Here is a 24,793-nt window from a genome sequence, read left to right on the forward strand (position 1 = left end):
TGACTCATGAAGACTGTGGCAGTGGTAAAGCGACGGACAAATAATAAATACCGGAAGATTGTAGACAGTGGTTGTTTTATAGAAAGAGCGAAGGAGACAATGGCAGTGTGAGAGAAAGAGTGGGACAGAGTGACAGTGGGACATAGTGGATAGTGACTGAACAGTGCTAAGAAAACAGTGAAAAAAGATGCAGTGTCAGTGAGAGAGGAATAAAGAGAAGGAGAAAGTAAAAGTGGGTGAGACAGAGTAAATGACAATGAGAATAAGGATGAGAGAGATAATGACAGTGATAAGAGACAGTAGAAGTCGGTAGGAATGAATTAGATAGTATCAGTAAGAGAGCGCAAGAAGGAGACAATGGCACTGAAAGGAGACAGTACTAGTAGGACAGGACAAAGGAGACAGAGGACAGTAATAGAGAGGCACAAAAAGATATGCACAATGAGTTGGGCTGTATGAGTGTCAGAATGGGCAAGTGACAGTGGAGGGGTAGGATCGACTAATAGTGATGGACTATTGGGTGCAAACGAGTTACAGTTAGGGGAGTTTGTGGAAGTAAGATGACAGTTGCCTGTTAAAAAGAGCGCGATTATCTCCGCATGCCATGCCATGCATGTTCGCACATGCATTGTCAATGCGCTGACGCATGTTGTCAGGCGTTGTCGGTGGATCACGATAGCAAATATCCTTCAACTTTCCCCACAGAAAGAAACCCGGGGACGTCAGATCCGGTGAACGTGCGGGCCATGTTATAGTGCTTCGACGACCAATCCACCTGTCAGGAAATATGCTATTCAATTCCGCTTCAACCGCGCGCTAGCTTTGTGCCGAACATCCATCGTGTTAGAAGTACGTAACCATTCCGTCATGTAGTGAAACATCTTGTAGTAACATCGGTAGAACATTACGTAGGAAATCAGCATATATTGCACCATTTTGACAGCCATCGATAAAATGGGGGCCAATTATGCTTTCTCCCATAATACCGCACCAAGGTAGCTGATGTTCCACTTGTCGCAGCCATTGTGGATTTTCCGTTGCCCAATAGTGCATATTATGCCGGTTTACGTTACTGCTGTTGGCGAATAACGCTTCGCTAAATAGAACGCGTGCAAAAAATCTGTCATCGTCCCTTAATTTCTCTTGTGCCCAGTGGCAGAACTGTACACGACGTTCAAAGTCGTCGCCATGCAATTCCTGGTGCATAGAAATATGGCACGGGTGCAATCGATGCTGATGTAGCATTCTCAACACCGACGTTTTTGAGATTCCCGATTCTCGCGCAGTTTGTCTGCTACTGATGTGCGGACTAGCTGCGACAGCAGCTAAAACACCTACTTGGGCATCATCGTTTGTTGGAGGTCGTGGTTGACGTTTCACATGTGGGTGATCATTTCCTGTGTCCTTAAATAACGTAACTACCCTGCGAACGGTCCGGACACTTGGATGATGTCGTCCAGGATACCGCGAAGCATACATAGCACATGCCCGTTGGGCATTTTGATCATAACAGCCATACATCAACACGATATCGACCTTTTCCGCAATTGTTAAACGGTCCATTTTAACACGGGTAATGTATCACGAAACAAATACCGTCCGCACTGGCGGAATGTTACGTGATACCACGTACTTATACGTTTGTGACTATTACAGCGCCATCTATCACAAACCGAAAAAAGTGGTCCAACTAAAACATTCATATTTTTTTACGTGCTACACGAATATGTAATAAAAAATGGGGGTTCCTATATAAGAAAACGCAGTTGATATCCGTTTGACCTATGGCACCGCCATCTAGCGGGCCAACCATAGCGCCATCTGGTTTCCCCCTTCAAGCTAGACATGTTTCGTTCTTTGTAGTTTTTTCGTTTGATGCTTATTTCGTGAGATATTTGTCCCGGTCACTATCAATGGACCACCCTGTATAAGCGGGGCATAGAGGAATAGGAATCATTCTAGCATCTATACGGGTCGCAAATGGGGAAATCCACCGACGTGAGCAACTTTAACGAAGCGCTGATTGTTATGGCTCGCCACTTGGGATCGAACTTGGGCTACTGGCGTTCTACTCTCGTGAGCATCTATGGAAAGTGGTTGAACGACGGTGCGACCACGAGTAGACAATGTGTTGAACGTCAGCACCTCACCACTGCACGTGGAGGTCGCAGGCACGCCAACAGACCTGCCGACATAGTGTGGTACTAGCGCAGGCACAAATGTTTCGGAGCACACCGATCAGGGCACATTGTTACACATGGGGCTCCGCAGCAAACGACTCCTACGTGTTCCAGACTCGTATCGCCGCCGACATGCACATCAGTTACATTTTCATATGGCAACAGACCCTGTAGATTGTCAGTTATCAAGTATTCATGCTAAACTATTTATCATCCATGTTTCACTTCCATACATGGCTACACTCTCTACAAATACTTTCAGAAAAGACTTCCGGACACTTAAATCTATACTCGATGTTAACAAATTTCTCTTCTTCAGAAACGCTTCTCTGCCATTGCCAGTCTACATTTTATAAACTCTCTACTTCGACCATCATCTGTTATTTTGCTCCCCAAATAGCAAAATTCATCTAGTACTTTAAGTGTCTCATTTCCTAATCTAATTCCCTTAGCATCGCCAGATATAATTCGACTACATTCCATTATACTTGTTTTGCTTTTGTTGATGTTCACCTTATATCCTCCTTTCAAGACACTATCCATTCCGTTCAACTGCTCTTCCAGGTCCTTTGCTGCCTACGACAGAACTACTGTGTCATCGGCAAACCAAGTTTTAATTTCTTCTCCATGGATTGTAATTCCTGCTCCAAATTATTGTTTTGTTTTCTTTACTGCTTGCTCAATGTACAGATTGAATAACATCGGGGATAGGCTACAAACCTGTCTCACTCCCTTCTCAACCACTGCTTCCCTTTCGTACCCCTCTACTCTTATACCTGTCATCTGGTTTCTGTACGAATTGTAAATAGCCTTTCGCTCCCTGTACGTGACTCTTCTCACCTTCAGAATTTGAAAGAGAGTGTTCCAGTCAACATTATCAAAAGCTTTCTCTAAGTCTACAAATGCTAGAATCGTAGGTTTGCCTTTCCTTAATCTATCTTCTAAGATAAGTGGTAGGATCAGTATTGCCTGACGTGTTCCAACATTTCTACGGAATTCAAACTGATCTTCCCCGAGGTCGTCTTCTATCAGTTTTTCCATTCGTCTGTAATGCTAATGTATGAAACCACGTTCCTTCTAGTTAAACCACACGACACATTAACGCAGATGCTACATTTTTTTTCGTGAAAATGTAATCTCGACTGGTTTGCACATGATGACATAAGTTGGTATTTCCTTATGTTTTTCATAACATCATAGAGCATATTACGTAATAATACATTCATCTATATCGTCAATGAAATATTTATTGTATGAACTTTGCTTTCTTTACTATTGGATAGATACCAGAACCCCACTCTGCTTGCATCATGTCCTTGCTTACATAATTTCCAAACAATCGAATTTTGTTTTTCTCAAAGTAGACTGGTTGTAGTCAGGATTCCAATATACCATATTACTTCCCATTCTTTTGGCTTCAAACAAATATTTTACAACATAATCTCCGTTCAACGCGGCGGACCTACGTCTCCTCACTGGTAAGGCATGTATGACCGCATGGAACCACTCTACTGCTCGACGGCGGAGCCAATGTCTTGCTGCATCAACAACCTCCCCATCATCTACGTATTGCTTGCTGCGGAGTGCATCCTTCATTGGTCAAAACAAATGGAGGTCGGAAGCAGCGAGATCCGGGCCGTAGGGTGAATGAGGAACAACAGTGCAAGGAAGTGTTCTGGCGCAACCACAAGCGCCGGAACGACGAAGACGAGCGGAAGACCAGAGAAGGCGGTGAGGAAACGTCGGCGCGCCAGGAGCGACATCTGAAAGAAGTGAATATAACCGTCGTTCCTGCCAGCCTCGGGGCTCAGATCGCCTCGGAGTGCTGACATTAGTGGAATGTACACTACTGGCCGTTAAAATTGCTACACCACGAAGATGACGTGCTACAGACGCGAAATTTAACCGACAGGAAGAAGATGCTGTGATATGCGAATGATTAGCTTTTCAGAGCATTCACGCAAGGTTGGCGCCGGTGGCGACGCCTACAACGTACTGACATGAGGAAAGTTTCCAACCGATTTCTCAAACACAAACACCACTTGACCGGCATTGCCTGGTGAAACGTTGTTGTGATGCCTTGTGTAAGGAGGAGAAATGCGTACCATCACGTATCCGACTTTGATAAAGGTCGGATTGTAGCCTATCGCGATTGCGGTTTATCGTATCGTGACATTGCTGCTCGCGTTGGTCGAGATCCAATGACTGTTAGCAGAATATGGAATCGGTGGATTCAGAAGGGTAATACGGAACGCCGTGCTGGATCCCAACGGCCTCGTATTACTAGCAGTCGGGATGACAAGCAACTTATCCGCATGGCTGTAACGGATCGTACAGCCACGTCTCGATACCTGAGTCAACAGATGGGGACGTTTGCAAGACATTAACCATCTGCACCAACAGTTCGACGACGTTTGCAGCAGCATGGACTATCACCTCGGAGGCCATGGGTGCGGTTACCCTTGACGCTGCGTCACAGACAGGAGCGCCTGCGACGGTGTACTCAACGACGAACCGGGGTGCACGAATGCAAAACGTCATTTTTTCGGATAAATCCAGGTTCTGTTTACAGCATCATGATGGTCGCATCCGTGTTTGGCGACATCGTGGTGAACTCACATTGCAAGCATGTATTCGTCATCGCCATACTGGCCAATCACCTGGCGTGATAGTATGGGGTGCAATTGGTTACACGTCTCGATCACCTCTTGTTCGCATTGACGGCACTTTGAACAGTGGACGTTACATGTCAGATGTGTTACGACCCGTGGCTCTACCCTTCATTCGATCCCTGCGAAACCCTACATTTCAGCAGGATAATGCACGACCACATATTGCAGGTCCTGTACGGGCCTTTCTGGATACAGAAAATGTTCGACTGCTGCCCGGGCCTGCACATTCTCCACATCTCTCACCAATTGAAAACGTCTGGTCAATGGTGGCCGAGCAACTGGCTCGTCACAATACGCCAGTCACTACTCTTGATGAACTGAGGTATCGTGTTGAAGCTGCATGGGCAGCTGTATCTGTACACGCCATCCAAGCTCTGTTTGACTCAACGCACAGGCGTATCAAGGCCGTTATTACGGCCAGAGGTGGTTGTTCTGGGTACTGATTTCGCAGGATCTATGCACCCAAATTGCATGAAAATGTAATCACATGGCAGTTCTAGTATAATATATTTGTCCAATGAATGCCCGTTTATGATCTGCATTTCTTCTTGGTGTAGCAATTTTAATAGCCAGTAGTGAATTTGCGGAGCGAACAATTAGTTGTCATCCTTATCATTTACCTGTCAGGACTTTGTGTATAGCAAGAACTTTACTGTCGCCTCTCGCTAGCGAAATTTGCTGTAATTAAAGTAAAGTATTGTCAATTGCTTTATAGAAATAAAACTACTAATGTTGTTTGTTTGAATTGTTGTAGAGCATTCCTAGAACGCAGCTCCTTCAGGCACACTATAAGCGACGAGTGGGCAAGACTCCACATGAAGTTTTGTGAACACTTCTCGGGTGTGTCGTTTCTTCAGTTTCCTGTGGATAACGCAATACACTTCAGAGTTGATCGTTGTACGCTGAGGGAGGACATCAAACAGAATAACCCCTTCAGATTTCCAGAAGACCGTCGCCATGACATTACAGGCTGAGGGTGCGGCTTTGAACTTTTCTTCAGAGGAGAAGTCGTGTGGCGCCACTCTATGGTTCAAATGGTTCAAATGGCTCTAAGCATATGGGACTAAACATCTGAGGTCATCAGTCCCCTAGACTTAGTACTACTTAAACCTAACCAACCTAAGAACATCACACACATCCATGCCCGAGGCAGGATTCGAACCTGCGACCGTAGCAGCAGCGCAGTTCCGGACTGAAGCGCCTAGAACCGCTCGGCCACAGCGGCCGGCGCCACTCTATGGATTGCCGTTTTGTTTTCGGTTCGAAACGATAAAACGCTGTTTTACTCCCTGTGACGTTGTTCGACAAAAAATTGTCACGATCAGTCTCGTATAACGCTATGAATTCCGCGTAAATGGTCCTTCATTGTTCTTTACGGTTTCTCTGAGGCGGTGAGGAACCTGCGTGCACACGCCTTTGAGTACCCCAAATGGTTGACGAATGTGTCAGCACTACCAACAGAGATGTCCAATTGAGCAGGGAGACGTTTGACTGTGATCCGTCGACCACCTCGAATGAGAGTGTCCACACGTTCCAGCATATCAGGAGTAACAGCTGTGTGCAGCCGGTCGGCACGCAGGAGATCGGAGATGCTTGTGCTACCGTGTTACGATGATGACAGACGCCTCGCCCAACGACTTACCGCGCTTTTGTTCGCTACCAGGTCTCAGTAGACATTCTGCAGGCGACTATGAACGTGTGCGATACTCTGGTTTTCCGCCAAATGAAACTCAACGACAGCTTTCTGGTTGAACGCACCCCCGTTACAAACGCCATTTTGAAGGCTATGTGTAGCACCGCCGACTACCGGAACTTCATGAAACTGTAGGGGCTCAAGCGGGAATATTCCACGATGCCCAACAACAAATTCCGCATTTTTTCTACCGAATTGGCAGATGATAAATGTGTTGCATTATTTTTTATTGAACAGCACTAGTACATTTCGTTGCCTTCTCTACTGGCACTGTTGTTACGTTCGTCAAAAATTTAATGACGCCAACGGCAAGCAGTTCAGCGTGTCCTTGAAGGCATTTCGTGTGATGACTTTCAACGATTGCAGTACACAGTGTCGCCTTTGAAATGAAGCCTGGTCACGTGACCACTGCGACGGTCGGGTCTACAGTTTGCTTCGTCGAGTAAATAACTAACATCTTCGAGCTTCAACTGTTACGTTTACATTACGAGAAACACGCTTACCGACAGCCATGCAGCTTAACAGACTTTCGCACTGTCTGTATAAATTTTCGAGACTCGCGTGCCCGCAGACCAGGTCGGCGCTGAATCAGCCTCCGTTACGCAACAGACAATGGGGCGTGTAATTGGTCGTGCCCTGCGAGACAATGTAGTGAATGGCCGTGGGGCGAGAGACGAATGGCTCTATTGGCAGAGGCCGGCCGGAGTGCGAACCAGCAATCAGGGGAGCGAAAGCGTTTGCCCTCAACACGCGACCAGGCCCATACGTCTCTCGCAGCTGCGTGGCTGCCAGCGCGTGGACGCGAAAATTAGAGGCGCGCTAATTACACCCGCCAACTGTGACAGTCGCTGTCGGACATAACCGGTTTTTTCCTACAAAACAGACCACGCTGATGACCAAGGCAACAGGCAGACACCGTGGTCTAGTGGTTAGTGCTGCTGGCTACTAATACTGACTTGACGGTCAGGTTTTCTGTATCCGAAGGAGATTTGTCTGTGGTGCCAAGGTCTGCCGGCCGGAGTGGCTTAGCGGTTCTAGGCGCTTCAGTCTGGAACCGTGTGACCGCTACGGTCGCAGGTTCGAATCCTGTCTCGGGCATGGATGTGTGGGATGTCCTTAGGTTAGTTAGGTTTAAGTAGTTCTAAGTTCTAGGGGACTGGTGACCTCAGAAGTTAAGTCCCATAGTGCTCAGATCCATTTTTTTGCCAAGGTCTGGAACGTCGTATACTCAGCCACATCGGAAGCGGCTTGATAAAAAGAGTGACGAAAGTAGCACGCAAACCGCATAACTGCATAAGTGACGTCATATAATAAGACGTACCATACTTGGTAACCACATGACATTAACTGTGAATCGGTTAGTTCTAATTTGCAAGAAACTTTTTTTACGGCGGAGGGGGCAGTGATGTACCTAGGCGCCTGCTGTGGGCGTCGTTTCCTTTGGGACGCAGTTTTGAGACCGGCCAGAAATGAACTACATCTACATACGTACTACGCAAGCCACCATACGGTCCTCGGTGGTGGGGTCCATGCGCCACTGCCTATCCTTCCCTTTCCTGTTCCATTCGCAAATAGAGCGATGAAAAAACGACAGTCTATATGCCCCTGCATGAGCCCTAATTTCTCATATCGTCTCTCCGTGTTCCTCAGGCGAATTGTACGTTTGTGGCAATAGAATTCGTAGTGTCACCGCCAGACACCACACTTGCTAGGTGGTAGCCTTTAAATCGGCCGCGGTCCGTTAGTATTCGTCGGACCCGCGTGTCACCACTATCAGTGATTGCAGACCGAGCGCCGCCACACGGCAGGTCTAGAGAGACTCCCTAGCACTCGCCCCAGTTGTACAGCCGACTTTGCTAGCGATGGTTCACCGTCTATAGACGCTCTCATTTGCCGAGACGACAGTTTAGCATAGCCTTCAGCTACGTCATTTGCTACGACCTAGCAAGGCGCCATATTATTCAAGAATGCATTCTGAACTGATAATATTGTGAATCGTGTACCGTCAAGAGCGACGTTCATCATTAATGGATTAAAGTTAAGTGTCAAACTAATTGTGTCCGCTTTCTGAATTTTCATTCCTTTGTCATGTTCCAGACCTCACGTCAGTATAGTTCTTACCTCCTCACGCCAGCCTGCGTGAGCTAAAACGCGTGCATTTAGGCCTCCTCTAGTAACACGGTGTTGGCTCTTCTGCCAGCACAACAGAATTGTTCCGTAGTCAGCTTCAAATTCCGATTCTCGAAAATTCGGCAATAGTGCTTTGCGAAAAGAACGTCTTCTTCCCTCCAGGGATTCGACTTTGACTTCACGTAGCATTTCCGTAGTGCTAGGTTGTTGATCGAACTTGCCAGTGACAATTCTAGCAGTACGCCTCTGAATTGCTTCGATTCTTCCTTTAATCCGATGTGCTGGGGAACACAAACACTAGAGCAGTATTCAAGAACAGGTCACACACGTGTCTGTAATTTCCTTCGCTATAATTCTCCCAATAAACGTAAGTCGACCATTTGTCTGCCCTACAACCAACCTTACGTACTCGTTGCATATCAAATCACTTTGCAACGTTCCGCTTACATATTTAATCAACGCGCAGCACGCCACTAATAATGTATTCAACCGATACAGGATAGTTTTTCCTACTCATCTACATTAACTCATAAGTTTCCACATTTAAAGCAAGCTGCCATTCATCACAGCAAATAGAAATTCTGTGCAAGTCAACTTGTATCCTCCTAAAGTCACTCAAAGACGATACTTTCCAGTACACTACAGCGTCGTCAGCGAACCGTCGCAGAACCCTGCACATATCGTTTATCTATATAGAGAACTAGAGCAACCCGATCTCACTTCTCTAGACGCTTCTTATGGTAACTTTGTCTCTGAGAGAGTGAGAAAGGCGGGGGGGGGGGGGACGAGGAAGAAGAAGAAGAAGAAGGAGGAGGAGGAGGTTTCGGTTTTAGAGATCTTCGAAACAGATGATCAGAGCGGAGCTACACTGTTCATGTATCACTGGAAAACAGGCAGTCTGGGATAATTCTTTACGTACACAAAATGCGACTTATTAAAAAGAGATATATCGACTAACTTTAGTACATAGGTAAGTTGAGTGAGCTTTTTGTACAGCGCGTGAAAAGTCGAGAATACTACTGTACGTCGCCCACGTGCCGAACACATTGTAAAAGCGATTACAGTACTTCAGATCTATGTTCGAATGAGAGATGGATTTAAACTCGAAGACATCTTAGAACGAAATCTCACAAGCATAAACGCTACCTGTAATGGAGTATCCGCTTCTCTGCGGATAGCGTTCAGGCTAAATTTACTGTTTTGTGAATGAAGGTAGACTTGAATATACAAATCGTATGCTATAAACGAAAGTGTGCTTGTAAACAACAACAGTTTTATTACCTATACTTTTCTTTTTGAGGAGATTAAAACCCATTCTTCCTAACATCGACGTCTCAATATTTTATTTTTATACATATCCATAATGTCCACCTCTTTTCTACTTGTTAATTAGTAGCTCTATATCAATATTCACGCCTTGGATTACACTAATTTTTCTCAACGTCTAACAAAGAAAAATATCAATAACACACATAACGTACTGTGTGGTTATAATTAAACTACAACTACTCGCAAAGGTCCAGTGTGGGTTGTAATTACTGTATGACAGCGAAACTTGGTAGATACGCTAATGCGTTAATGTGGAACCGATTTACGACGGAAAAAAATTAGTTCCAATTTTGGCCACCAGGTCCAAATCTGGCGCTGTACAGTATCTCTTCGACGTCTTCGGTGTTCATATTAAACCATTTTAGTAAGCGGCTGTTGATAATAAAATCAACGTTATATCTTTCTCAGATGTTTGACATTTTCTGCCCACGTCCCGTCCCTAATCCATAGCATAAATGGAAACATTTCTGTGCATCTTTCCTGCATTCACAGCGCCAGATTTGCACCTGGTGGCCAAAATCGCACCTAATTTTTTCAGAGTTAATCGGTTCCGCATTAACGCATTAGAATATCTACCAAGTTTCGCTACCGGACGATAATTACAGCGACACTGAACCTCTGTGAGTAGCTCGTCTTCAATTATAACCATCCGGTGCGTCTGGTCACGAAAGAAACCAGCTGTCAACACGGGCATACGGGCGCCTATACGCGGATTCGTCTGCGCCTGTGAACCAGATGCGGCCAACAGTAAATCCTTCGTTATCAAACACTGTGACATTTTGGTTCGGAAAGTCAACCCTCTATGGTACACCTCCTATACGTGCGGCTTGGTGGCTTTGGGTTTTGATGAATAACTCCAGAAACCGTGGCGACATTTCCAGGAGTAAGTACAGTTCCTTGGGGCTAACATTCCCCGGTAGATCATCAGCCACGCTGCCTCTCCACAGGAATTTGACGAAGAGCTTACGGATGGGTTCGCATCGGTTCCTTTTGGACCATTAAATCGTGTCTGAAAACTGCGCCTTTTCGCTGTAGGACTGTGTTGTCACCTATGGTATTCCAGTCCAAGAACCAGATTGTTCAATGGAACACATAATTTCAACCTCTTCCTTCGGCACGCTAAACTCTTTCCACATTTCACTGATGGAACTGATCTCTCTGATTTGCGGCACTCTAACATTGCGATTACGGCACCATGCGTTGGCAGCTTTTCGAACTATTTCGAAACTTCAGTATAAGCTTCTTACAGCTTTCACGATAAACATGCAGTTTGTTGCTCTCATCTGTCTATCTTAGCTATCGAGATATTTAATTTTGAAATCATCGATTCCTTTGCTTGGCACCCTGTATGACCTGTTATAGGTTGAATTTTAGATATCTTAACGTCCCATTTGAAAATGCGCATCGTCCTCTGAACTTACGTTAGGCTCATTCGTCTGCTAGAATGGCCATCGCAATGCTAGTGTCCTCCCGTATATTGCTAAACGCTACGGATAAATTTCGGCGGGGAAACTAAGTCAGAGAGGAAAACGGTCAGCCCATTTCCTCTACTAAGTAAAGTGCCGGAGCTAATAACAGACCATTCGCCTTACGAAACGTTTCACTTCATCGCCAGGTTTCCGAACGCTATTGTACCACGGTGACAGTAACGTTTCTTTGATTCGCTGTCACGCGCCGTATCGGCCACCCTAGTCCTTTTGCAACAGCAGCCCGGGTCGCCGCAGACATAACGGACTGCCTTTCACCGCGCGAAGCCGACTCGCTAGACAGATCTACGCTGATACACGTGCCTCGGCGTGACTCACATACATTACGCTGATCTTTCTTCCTTGATTCGGAGTGTAATGTCAAGTCTGCACGAGGGTCTCTGCAACTGGGTGTATACCGTAACACAGTGAATAAAAGTAGACGTAGTATTCGCAAATCTCGGTGCAAGCCTTTCGACCTGACACCATTTCGTCGGATTGCGCGTCAGCATCGCTGTGTGTGTACTCAAACACCTAGTCACGGCGTAGGGATTGACCGTTCCAGATCATCCTGCAGCAGAGAATCCCGGGAATCAAACCTGGGACTTCTGCCTCGGTAGCAAGCAATGCAACCAAGTCGACCACGGAAGCGGTTTTCTCAATCTTAGCAATAAACTCCCGAAAAATCGAACTCCCATTATAAAATAGCTTCAGACGTCTCATTACCTAACAAATGAGTTAATGTGTTAAATATTTGCCTCTAAGGCGTAAGCGAGAGAAGTTTGTGAAAGGTTTGAAACTATGCTTAATGTTTGTTGGTAGTCGCTAAGGGCTCTCATTGAGAAACACTGGATGGAACTAAATTGTGTAATCCGCCCTCGATTTTAAGCAAAAGCTAGTTTTTCACGCCTCGCAATGTTTATGGCACCATATGTCCTGAAATATTTATCGTGCAATGATATAACTCTGCAGGTACAATCACTGACATATGTGCACCGTGCAACACAATTTAAGGACCATTTTTTCGAAATCTCGTAACTGATTCCCATTGCGACATATATGTTTGAAATTTGTCTCAAAGATGCCTACGAACTTCCTTTACAACGCTGCAAAAGCAAGGCGCCCTGCGAAATCACCCTCCGACGATGCTTCAAAATAGCAAGATGTTGACACATGCGACAAAAAGGCCAGAACTCAGAAGTTCATGATAAGTGTAAGGTAGGTTAATTATGTCACACTAGCACCAAATTTCACCACAATTCTCCCCAACGCCACCGTGGACGATTCACACGATGGAAAGGTCGTCATACCTGCTCTTATCCACATTTTAACCCCTTCTTTTGACGCCTCTTCGATGCATGGTGTGATGATTTGGGTTGAGGGAGGCTCTTGACATCATAGTCATCAGCGCCCTGACGAAAAGTCAGGATGCAAATCTCATGGACGGGGACGAAGGCTGTCCGCACATGCGGAGCAGTTTATAATGTATGAAAGTCTGCCGCCCTTCCCCGTGAGTACACGACCCTCGTAACACTGGAATCGGTATCTGCGAGGATGGTGGGCAGATCTCCAGCGAGACTCAGGGTTGCCCTAATATCAGTACATAGGACACACGTAGCCACAATATGCAGAACTGAAAGCGGTACGCCACGAACTTCACAGAGTGGTGGATCCTCCCCCCAGAGGAGGAAGCCACGAGCTAAAGGGCTATGCCCGATAAGCAGTCCGGTAAGCAGAACCTCCTTCCAGCAGCGACGCTGACAATGAAGTCCGCCAAGCCTTTGTGGTCGACTTGAGCGACCGCAGTTTGTTGTCTGTCACCTGCAACCATTCAGTCTCCCACTGACGCATGATACATGTCAGAAGATGAAATGATGGCGTGCAACTGGATGGACATTTATGGACATCACTATCCCAACATGCTTCCTTGGCTGCTTTGTCGACCATGTCATTGTCATGTATGCAAATGTGGTCTCTCCAATGGAGGTCGAAACGTGGTGCATAGCATTGAAATCGCGCGGTTTTCTTTTGAGTGGCCGAGGAAAACATTCCATCTACACCGCCGCTCAGAATGGACACGAAAAGACCTTATGACGTGTCATAAAGGGCGTCAATGAAACTATCCCCTTCCTTGGTGAGTTGCTTCCCGTACATTTCACAGTCGAAAACAACAGTTCTCACTGCTCTGAACAACAGGAGGCCGTCCTTGACAACCTATGACACTGCTGACACCCTGGGACCTTTCAACACCTTCCTAAGAATACTGTGGTCCTGCATCTCCGCTAAACGTAATCGCACCCCTTTGGACCTCGGAAAGACTGTGTCGTTTGCTCTTTTGTACAGGCTGGAGCCACTAGGTACCGTTCAAAATAAGTCGACGAAATTTGAACGTGTTCAGAAGAAATAAAGGGTGTTTGTACTTTTTCAGCCCTCCTGTTTCACACACTGCTGTAGCATCATCACAGAGGGGTGCGACACTGACGCATACGTGAATACAACCGCAAAGAATCCATCTAAGACCCACCAGTTCTGCAATACCCTCGGAGGCACCAGGCCACATTCATCGAGAATTTAAAAAATGTGCTTTTACTGACAAAACCTGCGAAGTAACACTTGGCGCCTAGAGGCAGGCAACTACTTGACAACTCTCCAATACCAATTGCTTGCGCTGGTAGTATTTTCTGTGACATATCTAAGGCATTTGACTGTGTGAATCGCAGTATTCTCCAAGATAAACAGAAGTTTTATGGGATTGGCTGTGTAACCAACCAATGGATAATATCATATCCAACCAAAAGAACGCAGGAAGATGCACTTGGTAATTCAGACAATATAGACAGGGAATGTTATTGTGACTGGGGAGGAGCTCGAAGCTATTGTTCACGCATGGAGAGGAAATAATAAACAGCATAAAAACCTCAAATTCTTAGGAATCCAAATTGTGAGAATTTAAACTGAAAAAAAGCACATTTTGGAACTCCTAAAACAACTTATTTCAACCACATTTGCATTCAGAATCTTTGCAAATCTGGGGGAGAGAGGAATCAGTGAGTTGACATATTCTGCATAATTTCATTCAATAATCTCATATGGAATAATGCCCTGGGGTAACTCATCTTTAAGAAAGGAAATGTTCGTTGCTCAAAAACGTGTTGTAGGAATAGTATGTGGTGCTCTCGCACGATCTTCTTCTAGACATCTCCTTAAGACGTTGAGCATTCTGACTACTGCTTCACAGTATATTTGTTCCCTCATGAAGTTTATTGTAAATAATCCACTAGTGTTCAAAAGGAACAATGATGTATATGATAACAATATCAGAAGGAAAAATGAGATTCATTACTCCATATTACGGCTGTCTTAAGCATAAAAGGGGGTCCACAATGTTGCAACTAAAAATTTTGATCAATTACCCAGGGATATAAAATGTCTGACAGACATCAAAGTAAAATTTGAAAACATGCTCGAGCTGATTCTCCTTGACAACTCCTTCCATTCCTTAAAAAAATTTCTGGTACTATATGTGTAAAACATGGTGGATAGGAATTACTAACTCACGCAACGCGCGCGCGCGCGCGCGCGCACACACACACACACACACACACACACACACACACACACACACGCGCGCGCGCGCATAGTTAGAAATAGAAACAAAATTTGGGGCTGTTTTACTATTTTAAGTTAAAAATCAAAGACGGACAGTTTAAAAACTAAGTTCCGTTTCTATTTCTATACGCAGCAGCGCTACGATCGCAGTTCCGAGCATGCGCGTCATTTACTCTGACTCAAGGAGAAGACATGTACGCCATTTTCAGATCGCTGCTGCCGACGTGTGCTTTTTAGTGCTTCTTTATAATGTCAGCCGCAATTGAAAATACCGCCGCGTGTGAAATCAGATCTGTGATTCGTTTTCTAAATGCAGAGAATGTGAGTGTGTGTGTTCAGTATGTAGCCATATTTACAAATTAATACGCAATGTGAATGTGAAATGACTCGTTGCACGTCATTACGACTTATCGTGCAAACGATCTATGGAACATGAAACTAACAAACGAATAAGCCATTTAACCGGCAGTGTTGGTTGGCGTAGTTCAGGGTGGAGGAAGTTATATGATGTTTTGTGGGTGTTGTTTGTATCAAGACTTGGATTCACATATTCAAGTTACTGTGAAAGTGAACCAGTACATTTTTTTCAAAATCTTCTACATCTTCATGAGTTTCATCCTGAGGACATTCCCATCTCTAAGGATGGCAAAATCCTTGTTCAAAGCCGGCCGCTGTGGTCTCGCGGTTCTAGGCGCGCAGTCCGGAACCGTGGGACTGCTACGGTCGCAGGTTCGAATCCTGCCTCGGGCATAAATGTGTGTGATGTCCTTAGGTTAGTTAGGTTTAAGTAGTTCTAAGTTCTAGGGGACTGATAACCACAGCAGTTGAGTCCCATAGTGCTCAGAGCCATTTTTGAACCTTGTTCAAAGTCTGTAAGCATACGTTCGTGGTTTGATGAATATTCAGGCAGACTATGGCCGCTCAAATAGCCCGCTAAATCAGTCGATCTTGCCACCATAGGAAAATTTGGATCGGCGGGTGATACGTGACTGTCATTTGGTAGCTCTGCAGGATCTGCTTTTAATCATCAATGGATAACTTCAGCTGAAAGTGGCATACCTGAAGACAGCTGTAAGTCGTTATCAGGACAGTGTTACACGGTATTAGCATGAAGGTGACTAATTTTCTGTTTGGTGTGCTTAGTGCCAAGAAACAGAAAAGGACTTAAATTGTCCAAGTTACATTATACTAACTGACTGGGAGCACAGCAGAGATTTGTAAATAGGATTGATGAGCAGAGCGCAATAAATACTGTTTAGAGCTTCTTAAACAGGCTAACCTGACCTCTCATGTGGGAGACCAGCCACTGTCTGTCACAATCCTAGATGATGAATGATGGATGAGTAAACCAAAAAAGAAAATAGCACGCGCTCTGCGCCGAGTGCTTTTTAAAAACAATTTTTATCTGAAAGCATATCGTACTCGTTGAGGCACCAGGCGGGAGTATCGCTACGTCCCAGGCCGTATTCTCGGAAACCAAAGGCTACGGGGATCTCACGCGGTAGCTGGGCGTGCCGTGGCAGGGAAAGTGCTCGTCGTGCTAAGTATTCCGCAAGCGGCCTGGCCTCACAGCGGGCTGCACCTGCAGGTCGTGACTGCGGGCCCATGTACAGCGCGTGGTCGCTGCCCCGGAAATTTAGCAGACTGTGCGGTCAGAATAACTGCACCCATTTGTTCCTGGTTAACGCAAAGCTACCCAGCGGTCGAATAGACAAACATAGCGTCATAGCGCTGCTATTATTCACCATATACTACACTCATGCTCATAAATTGAGGATAATGCTGATGCATGGTGGGTGGGTTGCGGGTTTAAATCACCGCGGGGTATGACCATTCGGTGCATTTGACCTGCGATCGTCGCACCGTGGCGCTGGCAGCAGTCCACATACGAAGAGGTGTGTTGGTGCATGTCAGAGTACGGCGCAGCGAGTAAGTGTGCTGACGTTTCCAGACGTGCTAATGGTGACTGTGTGTTGAAAATGGCTCAAAGAATACATATTGATGACGTTATGAGGGGTAGAATACTAGGGCGACTGGAGGTTGGTCAAACACAGCAGGACGTAGCACGGGCCCTCCGTGTGCCACAAAGTGTAATCTTACGATTATGGCGACGATTCCAGCAGACAGGAAACGTGTCCAGGCGCTACTGTACGGGACGTCCACTATGTACAACACCGCAAGAAGACCGATATCTCACCATCAGTGCCCGCAGACGGCCACGGAGTACTGCAGGTAGCCTTGCTCGGGACCTTACCACAGCCACTGGAAAGTTGCCTCCAGACACACAGTTTACAGACGACTGAACAGATATGGTTTATTCGCCCGGAGACCTGCAAGGTGCATTCCACTGACACCTGCTCACAGGAGAGCACGTAAAGCCTGGTGTAAAGAGCACAGTACATGGTCATTGGAACAGTGGTCCCAGGTTATGTTCACGGACGAGTCCAGGTGCAGTCTGAACAGTGATTCTCGCCGGGTTTTCATCTGGCGTGAACCAGAAACCAGATATTAACCCCTTAATATCCTTGAAAGGGACCTGTATGGAGGTCGTGGTTTGATGGTGTGGGGTGGGACTATGATTGGTGCACGTACACCCCTGCATGTCTTTGACAGAGGAACTGTAACAGGTCAGGTGTATCGGGACGTCATTTTGCACCAGTATGTCCGCCTTTTGAGGGGTGCACTGGGTCCCACCTTCCTCCTGATGGATGATAACGCACGGCCCCACCGAGCTGCCATCGTGGAGGAGTACCTTGAAACAGAAGATATCAGGCGAATAGAGTGAGTGGCCTGCCTATTCTCCAGACATAAACCCAGCGAGCACGTCTGGGATACTCTTGGTCCACGTATCGCTGCACGTCTTCAAACCCATACGACAGTTCAGGAGCTCCGACAGGCACTGGTGCAAGACTGGGAGGCTAGACCCCAGCAGCTGCTCGACCACCTGATCCAGAATATGCCAACCCGTTGTGCGGCTTGTGTACGTGTGCATTGTCATCATATCCCATATTGATGTCGGGGTACAAGCGCAGGAAACAGTGGAGTTTTGTAGCACATGTGTTTCGAAACGGTTTTCTTAACTTACCACCAATACCGTGGACTTACAGATCTGTGTCGTGTGTGTTCCCTATGTGCCTATGCTATTAGCGCCAGTTTTGTGTAGTGCCACAGTGTGCGGCACCACATTCTCCAATAATCCTTAATTTATGTGCATGAGTGTACATAAGGTAGTGAGAAGACAACTAACTAGTATTAACAACCGAGTGGCCAATGACTTTTGCGTTCAGACGTGTTTTCTTTCATTCGAATAAAACAATCGAATTAAACTACACAGACCAGTAACTTTAATGTTACCACCTGTCATAAGCCTCAGTAAACACTTTTTTAAGCGCGGAACGCTGCGAGTGGTGCAGGAAGAGAACGGTTGCGGTTCTGGAAGGTACCGACAGGGATGTGATGCCACGTCGACTCCAGTGGCGTGGACAGCTGCGCTAGGTTTCTCGCTTGAGGATCCATGGCGCGAACAGCTCGATCGCGGGGCTCCCACAAATTCTCGATTGGGTTTAAATTCGGGGAATTTGGTGACCAGCGGAGTACGGTAAACTCATCCTGGTGTTCTAGGAATCACGTACGTAGACTGCAAGCTGTGTAACACGTTGCATTGTGCTGCCCGTAGATGCAATCATACCGAGGAACAACAAACTGTATATAGGGGTACACATGGTCCCCAAGATAGCTGCATATTTGTGATGATCCACTGGACCTTCCAGAATGACGAGATCACCCATGGAATGCTACGGAAGTGTTGCCCAGACCATGTGCTCCCTCCTCCGCCCTCCACTCTTTCGATTCTTGCAGGGTCGTAAACGTCAGAGGCCATTCTGTCTGACGAAACACAAAACGTGATCCATTTGAAAAGGCTGCCTGTCGGCACACAGTGGACGTCCTGTTGCGGTACTGGCGCGCGAATTCCAGCCTTCGTCGCCTATGAACACTAGGGTTTTGCATAGCGCCGTTTTGCCACGCACGGTGTACTTTGACCACGGGGGAACGCGAACAGTTCACATACTTCGCCTTTTCGCAAATGCTTCCACCCTTGGCCCTAAAGCCCATAAACATGCCCTTTTGGATGTCAGATAAATAGCTACGTTTGCGCATTATTACGACAATGACTGTACTTTTTTCCGTATCCGCAACTCCCTCTCCTAGACAAAGAGATCCGTCCGAATATTTATTCCTCCTCCCAACTTTAACCCTTCCCCACCCTACATCAGGACTCTTGTCTTCTTTTACATCTCCACCCAACCCTATACCTTTCTTCTTGTACCACTATCCTCCCCACACAAAAACTCCCCCCCTCACTTCCTGTATTCTTATTATCCGTTCCACCTCAAACTGATCGTCTCCATAGTCCCCCCCTCCCCCCCCCCCCAAGGAGACCCCTATCTCTTTACCCACACTCCTCAATCTCAACGGAACATAATCTCTCCTCCCAAAATACTTCTCACCAAGTTTAAGTCCTTCAGATTTTAAGTGAAAATGCAGTGCTTCAGTGTTTTTATCAGAAGAATTTTACCTACCTGCGATGTGTTTTTAAAATTATATATCTTAGTTTTTTAACTGCCCGTCTTTGATTTTTAACTTAAAATAGAAAAACAGCCCCAAAATTTGTTTCTATTTCTCACAACAATTTTTTTTTAATTTGCTTGTCTAAAGAGCGGAGAAGTGCCCCGCTGAGCCGGCCGGGGTGGCCGAGCGGTTCTAGGCGCTATAGTCTAGGCGGTGCGGTCGCAGGTTCGAATCCTGCCTCGGGCATGGATGTGTGTGATGTCCTTAGGTTAGTTAGGTTTAAGTAGTTCTAAGTTCTAGGGGACTGATGACCTCAGAAGTTAAGTCCCATAGTGCTTAGAGCCATTTGAACCATTTTTGTACCGCTGACAGCCCACTCCCCGCCCGTATGGGGCGCAAGGAGTGAAATAACAGTAAAGGAAAAAAAGGTCAACTGATTCTCATGGCTCTTAAGGTGTGCACTTTAGAGCCCATGTTTACTGGAAATTTTTTTCTTGTTTTGATCCATACTACCACATCAGAAAATATGGAAAGCAAAGAGCTTGCAGTTGAAGAGATTTGCTTCATAGTATAGAAGACAAAGAAGTGCTCATAGTTCTAAAGGTACGCATTTCAGAGATCATGTCTTCGTTTCGAATGAGCTTTCCTGTCATATGACTCAATATTAACCATTCCTCCTAGGACATCCTGCATACAATTTGGCTAACTATTTGGAGGAATCAAACCGGTATTCACCTAATCATTCCGGCATTCACCCCAAAGAATGTGGGAATGTTACGTGATACCTAAATCCTTGTAGACCGAGAGTACGGTAATCTGAAACACACTGTTGGCAAATGCGAAAGGGAAGCAATAGTAGCTGTCCGAGGGCGTGCTGAAATGTAATGCATCCGAGCTTTTTGTGTGAAAGCTCTTAACGATTTTTAAATGAAAGAAACGTTATTAACATTCTATATCTCTATTCTTCACGTCTAATATTTATTTCTCAACATAGTCACCCCGCCAAAAACAAATTTCTCCCAACAAGAGACCAGTTTGTTTATATCATGACAGTAGAATACGTGACTTTGTTGACGGAGCCACAACCTCATATCTGCCTGCACCGCTTCATCGCTATCAAAGTGAAGTCCTCAATGGTGTACCTTAAGTGTTGGAAACAGTTTAAAATCGGATGGGACAAGGTCGGGATTGAATGGACGACGATCGATGATAGTGAATTCTAGGCGTCGGGTAGGTTTTTTTATCGCCTTTCGGAACACGTCAATTATGAGGGACAACACAACACCCAGTTCCCGAGAGATCGAGAATCGAACCCGGGCACCTCTGCTTGGAAATCCGTCGCGCCGACCGACGCGGACGTCGAATTGTTGCAGACGTCGCAGCCCTCTTGTGTGGTCTGGCACTATCAATCTGAAGGAGAAGGTGCTCCATGGCTGAAAAAAAAACCCTTTGAATTCGAAACTCGATTACAGCACCCTGTTTCTCGCGCAGCGACACAGTTACGTTACACATCGCAACATTACACGCTACAATTCGGATTCCTCCAGCGGCAGATGACTGCAAATATCTAGACATGAAGAATAAAGTTGTAGGCTGTTAATAACGTTTATTTCATTTAAAAGCTTTTATGCGCTTTTACATAAAAATTCGGAGGCATTACTTTTCAGTACACCCTCGTAGAATCGACTCTCGGGCGAAACGTCGCATGTCGTTGTAAAATCCTCTCAATAGTTGACCGTCGCATCTGACAGACGTCTTCAGACGCGACAAACAACTTCTGAGCTATGAGGACATCGAGAGCATCGCTACTGGAAGCTATGAACTTTCAGTTTAATATGATGTTTCAAGACTTTATGATTTATCTTCAATCTTCTGACGTGGTTTTATGCCTTGCGTGTGGCTTGCGTGTGGCTGCCATTACTTGTAGCAAATTTGGTGGGACCTATCGCTGCTATATACGTAGAGGTTTTTCATATTGTTGTTATTATCATTATTATTATTATCGCTCTTGGTCGCCGTAGAGCGAGCCGGTACTCATTTTATGTCCCAGGTTTCTGATGCTTATACGAGGGTTGGAACTTTAAGGCAACTATTTATTTACAGCTCGTACAAAATAGATACGTGTTTCATAGTTTTTCTGACCTTCAAAGTAGTCGCCGGTATTGTGTATAGCTAGTTGCCAGTGATGCGGAAGTCGTAGGAAACTCTTAGCAGTGCCAGTTGTGTTGACAGTTCGAGTGGCGCGGTCTGTTGCCCGACGAATTTGTAGCAGTTCTGAAGCGAATGTCGTGAAATGTTTCCTTCAGTTTAGAAGTCGAGTTGAACTCACAAGGGCTTAAGTCAGGGGAGCGCAGTAGATGGTATAGCACTTAGCAGCCCCATCAGTCAAACGAATCAGTAACAGCTTGCACTGTACGTGCTTGAGCATTTTTCTGCAAAATGATGGTCAGGTCCTGCAGAAAGTGTCATCGCTTCTGTCACTATGCTGTTCATTTTTGGAACACAACCTACAACCAGCTTAGAGACACTTACTGCAGGACCTGACCATCATTTTGCAGGAAAATGCTCAAGCACGTTCAGTGCAAGCTGTTATTGATTTTTTTGACTGATGGGGCTGCTAAGTGCTACACCACCTACTGCACTCCCCTGACTTAAGCCCTCGTGAGTTCAACTCGATTTCTAAACTGAAGGAAACACTTCACGGCATTCTCTTCAGAACTGCTACAAATTCGTCGGGCAACAGACCCCGCCGCTTTAACTGTCAACACAACTGGCACTGCTAAGAGTATCCTACGACTTCCGCATCGCTGGCAACTGGCTATACACAATACTGGTGACTACTCTGAAGGTCAGTAAAACTTTGAAACACGTATCTCCTTTGTACGAGCTGTAAATAAATAGTTGCCACTATTAAAGTTCCAACCCTTGTATTTGCAGAGCTAATAGTCTTTTGGTAAAACTTCCTGGAAGTTACTCGATGTCGTCCTTTCAGCTGCGATGCTTCGACCAGTAGGTGCAGTTCTCGCTATGGTGAGTCCCGAGGAAGGTACAGAGCCAGTAGCAAGAGTCCTGTACTAGATTCATTGCAGCTATCAGAAGCGCGTGTCGGCAGCATTGCCCCGAGCAGCTGCTGCATACTCGAGGAGAAGTCGTATTTGGCACTTTTAGATTACAAGGCACACTTGGATAGGTAGTATAGAGTGTGGGTTGAGAGCTGGACGAAACTCCCTGAGTTGTCCAAGGTTTATGCCTCGTTTTGGCTCTGAGCACTATGGGACTTAACAGCTATGGTCATCAGTCCCCTAGAACTTAGAACTACTTAAACCTAACTAACCTAAGGACATCACATAACACCCAGCCATCACGAGGCAGAGAAAATCCCTGACCCCGCCGGGAATCGAACCCGGGAACCCGGGCGTGGGAAGCGAGGACGCTACCGCACGACCACGAGATGCGGGCTGCCTCGTTTTCCGGGCCGGTTTAAGGCCCAGACGACACAAACCGTCGCTTGGAGTGCCAAGTTGAGAAGATTTCTGTAACATTTTCTATATTGGACGTATCAAAATTAGTAACGGTTGTTTGGGGCGTTAAGCTGAGAGGGGCCGAAATGCAATTTTTCTATACAGTGCTTATTACAAATTGCAGTGAAAACCGATAAGAGCGAAAATGTACGAGGGAAAATGGGTTGGGGTTGGGGGCGCCAAATGATAGGTCGCTTGTGCGGAAAAAATGTTTTCGAAACGGTCCTGTTAATGTTGTTGTTGTTTTCAGTCTGAAGACCAGTTTGATGCAGCTTTCTATGCTACTCTATTCTTTGCAAGCCTCTTCATCTCCGAATAACTACTGCAACCTAGATCCTTCTGAATCTGCTTACAGTATTCATCTTGTGGGCTCCCTGTATGATTTTTACCCGCCACACTTCCCTCCAACAAAAAACTGGCGATTCCTTGATGTCTCAGAATCTGTCCTCCAGACAAATATCTTCAGAAAAGACTTCCTGACCGTGAAACCTGTATTCGATGTTCACAAATTTCTATTCTTCAGAAACCCTTTTCATACCACTGCCAGTCTACATTTTGTATCATCTCCATTTCACCATTATTCCTTATTTTGCTGTCTAAATAGCAAAACTCATCTATTACTTTAAGTATATCGTTTCCATCTAATTACTTCAGCATCATCTGATTTAATCCCACTACACTTCATTATCCTTCTTTTGTTTTTGTTGATGGTCATACTATGTCCTCTTTTCAAGACATTGTCCACTCATTTGAACTGCTCCTTCAAGTCCTTTTTCTGTCTCTGGCAGAATTACAAACTCAACGGCAAACCTCATGGATTTTATTTCTTCTTCCTGAACTTTAATTCCTACTCCAAATTTTTCTTCGGTTTCCCTTACTGCTTGCTCATGGTACAGATTGAATAACATCGGGGATAGGCTACAACCCTGTCTAACTCCCTTCTCAACCACTGTTTCCTTTTCATGCCCCTCGACTCTTGTGACTGCCGTCTGATTTCTGTACAAGTTGTGTATAACCTTTCGCTCCCTGTCTTTTGCACTGCTACCTGTAGGACTTCAAAAATAATATTCAGTCAACATTGTCAAAAGCTTTCTCTAAGTCTACAAACGCTATAAAAATACGTTTGATTTCTTAAACTATTTTCTAAGGCAAGTCGTAGGGTCAATATTGCCTCGTCTGTTCCCAAATTTCTCCGAAATCCAAACTGATCTTACCCGAGGTCGGTATGTACCAGTTTCTTCCTTCTTGCGTAAAGAATTCGTGTTAGTATTTTGCAGTCACCATTTAGTAAACTGATAGTTCGGTAATTTACACACGTGCCAGCACCTGCTTTCTTGGGATTGGTATTATTATAGTCTTCTTCAAGTCTGAGCGTATTTCGCCTGTCTCATACATCTTGATCAGCAGATGGAACAGTTTTATAATGGCTGGCTCTCCCAAGACTATCAGTAGTTCTAACGAAATGTCGTCTACTTACAGGGTCTTGTTCCGACTTAACTCCTCCAGTGCTCTGTCAAATTCTTCTCGCAGTATCATGTCCCCCATTTCATTTTCATCTACGCCCTCTTCCATTTCTCCCTGTTAATAAGTGTATGTTAAATACGCTCCCTGTGGATTGCGTTTC

The 24,793-nt window shown here is 45.6% G+C and overlaps 2 protein-coding genes across 2 annotated transcripts in view; one reads left to right on the forward strand and one right to left on the reverse strand.

Annotated features, from left to right (window-relative positions):
- The window catches only part of LOC126204276 (uncharacterized), a 681,498-nt gene that overhangs the window by 221,889 nt on the left and 434,816 nt on the right, over positions 1–24,793 (reverse strand). The gene's annotated exons all lie outside the window — the stretch shown is intronic.
- LOC126202875 (superoxide dismutase [Cu-Zn]-like) overlaps positions 1–24,793 on the forward strand; it is a 151,901-nt gene that overhangs the window by 40,548 nt on the left and 86,560 nt on the right. The gene's annotated exons all lie outside the window — the stretch shown is intronic.

This window comes from Schistocerca nitens, chromosome 9 (genome assembly GCF_023898315.1).
Source record: "Schistocerca nitens isolate TAMUIC-IGC-003100 chromosome 9, iqSchNite1.1, whole genome shotgun sequence".
NCBI classification, from domain to species: domain Eukaryota; kingdom Metazoa; phylum Arthropoda; class Insecta; order Orthoptera; family Acrididae; genus Schistocerca; species Schistocerca nitens.